This window comes from Psammomys obesus, unplaced genomic scaffold, assembly GCF_907164565.1.
Source record: "Psammomys obesus unplaced genomic scaffold, mPsaObe1.curated_primary_1811, whole genome shotgun sequence".
Lineage (NCBI taxonomy): Eukaryota > Metazoa > Chordata > Mammalia > Rodentia > Muridae > Psammomys > Psammomys obesus.
The window spans coordinates 1-3,491 of NW_026596213.1; the positions used below are offsets into that span (position 1 = coordinate 1).

At 45.5% G+C, this 3,491-nt stretch overlaps 1 pseudogene; it reads left to right on the forward strand.

Annotated features, from left to right (window-relative positions):
* The first annotated feature begins 1,426 nt into the window (after positions 1-1,426).
* On the forward strand, positions 1,427-2,755 carry LOC129668007 (eukaryotic translation initiation factor 4B-like; annotated as a pseudogene).
* The last annotated feature ends 736 nt before the right edge of the window (positions 2,756-3,491 follow it).

The following is a 3,491-nucleotide window of genomic DNA, read 5'->3' on the forward strand; positions in this document are numbered from 1 at the left end:
CCCCACCAAATATCTAAACTGAATCTAAACCCTCAGAGTACTTCTATTTTTTTATAAATTTTCTTTTTTCTTTACTAATTACAATTTATTTACTTTGTATCCCACCTGTAGCTCCCTCCCTCCTCCACTCCCAAACCCACCCTCCCCTTTCTTCTCTACCTATACCCCTCCCCCAGTCACTGATAGGGGAGGTCCTCCTCTCCTTTCTTCTGACCCCAGTCTATCAGCTCTTATCAGGAGTGGCTGCATAGTCTTCCTCTGTGGCCTGGTAAGGCTGCACCCCCTGAGGGGGAGGTGATCAAAGAGCAGGCCAATCAGTTCATGTCAGAGACAGTCCCTGTTCCCATTACTATGAAACCCACTTGGACACCAAACTGCCATGGTCTACATCTGTGCAGAGGTTATAGGTTATCTCCCTGAATGGTCCTTGGTTGGGGTATCCGTCTCAGAAAAGACCCCTGTGCCCATATTTTTTGGTTCTGTTGCTCTCCTTGTGGAGCTCCTGTCTACTCCAGGTCTTACTATTTTCCACTTCTTTCATAAGATTCCCTGTTTTTGGAGATTCTGGGTTTTTTTGTTTCTCCATATGAAGCTGAGAATCTTTTTTTCAAGGTCTGAAAAGAATCGAGTTGGTATTTTGATGGGAATTGCTTTGAATCTATAGATTGCTTTTGGCAGGATGGCCATTTTCACAATGTTAATCCTACCAATCCATGAGCATGGGAGATCTTTCCATCTTCTGAGATCTTCTTCAATTTCTTTCTTCAGAGACTTGAAGTTTTTCTCAAACAGGTCTTTCACTTGCTTGGTTAGAGTCTCCCCAAGGTACTTTATGTTATTAGTGGCTATTGTGAAGGGTGTTGTTTCCCTAATTTCTTATAGCTCAGTAATCAATTGGTTTCCCATAGTAAGGGGAACAAGGACTATTTCTAACAGGAACTCAATGACTGGCTCTTTGACCTCCCCACCTCCCAAGGGAGGAGCAGTACTGTTAGACCACAGAGGAGGACTTTGCAGCCAGTCCTGAAAATACCTGACAAAACGTAGTCATATGAAAGGGGAGGAGGTCCTCCCCTATCAGTGGACTTGGAAAGGGGCAGGGAGGAGATGAGGGAGGGAGGGTGGGACTGGGGAGTGAAGGAGGGATACAGCTGGGATACAGAATTAACAAAATGTAAATAATGAGAAAAATAAAACTTAAAAAAAAATTCCCTGTTTTTTTCACCATCCCCTCAGGGGGGAGCAGCCTTACCAGGCCATAGAGGAAGACAATGCAGCTACTCCTGATGAGACCTAACAGACTAGGATCAGAAGGAAGGAAAAGAAGACCTCCCTTATCAGTGGACTTGGGGAGGGGCATTCGTGGAGAAGGGGGAGGAAGTGTAATTAATAAAAAAATTAAGAAAAGTACTTCTAAGGAAGATGATTCGATTCCTCAGCTAGCATCCCCCAGTCCAGTTGAGCAGCTTCTGTCTCTGGAGGAACAAAGCCTCCAGACACAGTTACCAGAGAAAAAGATGGAGACTTGTGGTTAAAGAAGAAGGAGAAGTTGCAGAATCAGCTGGCTAGACTGTTAGCCTCGGGAGAGATGCTCAAGTTGGCGAAGTGAAGAAATTCAAGAAAGAACAGGGTTGAGGACAGAAAGTGAGTTCATTGCCGCCTGGGGCCACAAACACATCTGGCAAAAGTTATGTCAGACCAGGATACACAAAGGAGAGAGAATGAGAAGTCCCTAGAAAATAAAACACTCAATAAGAAGACTGTCACTCTCCAACCTCTAAACCTAAACCTGATTGGCCTGTAAAGGTAATGCCAGCCCTTCCACCCAAAAAGAATGTGTAGGTGAAGCAAAGCTCTTACCCTCCTGCTTGGTCTCAGAGCTCAGACACAGAGCAGCAGCCCCCTACAAGTGCTGGAAGGAAAGTAGCTCTAGCTCATCCCTCTGAGGGAGGAACATCAAGGAAAGATGAAAATAAAATGGATGGGGTGAGTGTCCTAAAGTTCAAACTCGGAGCTCCAGCCTTGGTCGTGGAGATGGTGAAAACAAAGATGACTGGAAGGAGTTAAATAGAAAAGGTGTGTGGGGGAGGGGAAGATCAAGCTCCACTTAATGTTTAGTATGTGGGTCTCTGCATCAGCTTCTGTCAATTGCTGGGTGAAGCCTCTCTGATGACAGTTATGCTAGGCTCCTGTCTCCAAGTATGGCAGAGGATCAGGGTGTAGGCTCCCTCTATAAAGGTTTGAAGGAGCCACAGGTGCCAATGACACCAGAAGATAATCTACACAATCAACTAATCTGGGCCCGTAGAAGCTCATAGAGACTAAAATGCCAGCCAGAGAGCACGAATGGGACAGACCTAGGCCCTCTGCACAGAAGTAACATAGTTATGTAGCTGTGTCTTCATGTGGAATTCCCAAAGCAGGAGCAGAGGCTGTCTCTGCCTCTGTTGCCTGCCTTTGGGTACCTTTCCCCTAACTGGGCTGCCTTGTTCAGCCTCAATAGAAGAAGATGTGCCTAATCTTATTGCAGCTTGATATGCCAAGGCTGGTTGATATCCATAGGAGACTTTCCCTTTACTGAGAAGAAGGGGTGGATGGGGTGGGGGTGGGGGACTAGGAGAAGATGGAGGGGGAGCTACAGTCAGGATGTAAAGTGTAAAGAAATAAATAAAAGATCAGGACTCCAGATCTCTCCCTGAGCTGAAGACATCTGAGGGGAGTCCAGCTTCCATGTTCTGTTCAGTTCTGAAAGCAAGTATGCTACTCACTCCTTGGCTAGTGAAGATGAATGGGGGAGACAATTACACTGTGTAGACCTCTACATCCTGTATTTTTTCCTAGTCTCTGCACCCAGGAACATTCAAAAGCAATTCAAACGTCTATCCAGATAAGATAAAAGAAAACCATCTCCAGAAGGCCTTTCTTACCGTTTGAAAAATAAAATGAAATTCTTTTGCATGCTGCTGCAGTCCTCTGAAGTACTGAGATGACTGGAGAATCGCTACTGTACTCAGAAAGACATGGCTACTTCTTTTGAGTGGAGAAATTGTGTTGTGTTCTGATGATACCAAGCAGTTAACTTGTGTGACTTGTGCTGGGGCTCCATTCAGCAGAAATGTGGTGACGGTGAGACTCCATCACATCGGTTAGGCACTAAAGGTACTAAGAATAGTGAGATTTCTGCCTTTTAATTCTTATCCTATGGTGACACTTAGGAATTTCCAAATATTATCTAAATAAGTTTCCCATCCTTAAAAAGGTAGATTTAGGCTGGGCATGGTGGTGCACACCTTTAATCCCAGCACTTGGGAGGCCGAGGTAAGCAGATCTCTGTGAGTTTGAGGGCAGCCTGGTTTACAAAGGGAGTCCAGGACAGCCAAGGCCGCAGGAGAAACGCTGCCTCCGGGAGGGGAGTTGATTTATTCTCTCACCAGGAGGTTGCCAGACATTCTACTTTAATTCTGGCTTACCTGGGAAGAGCCTAGGGGAAA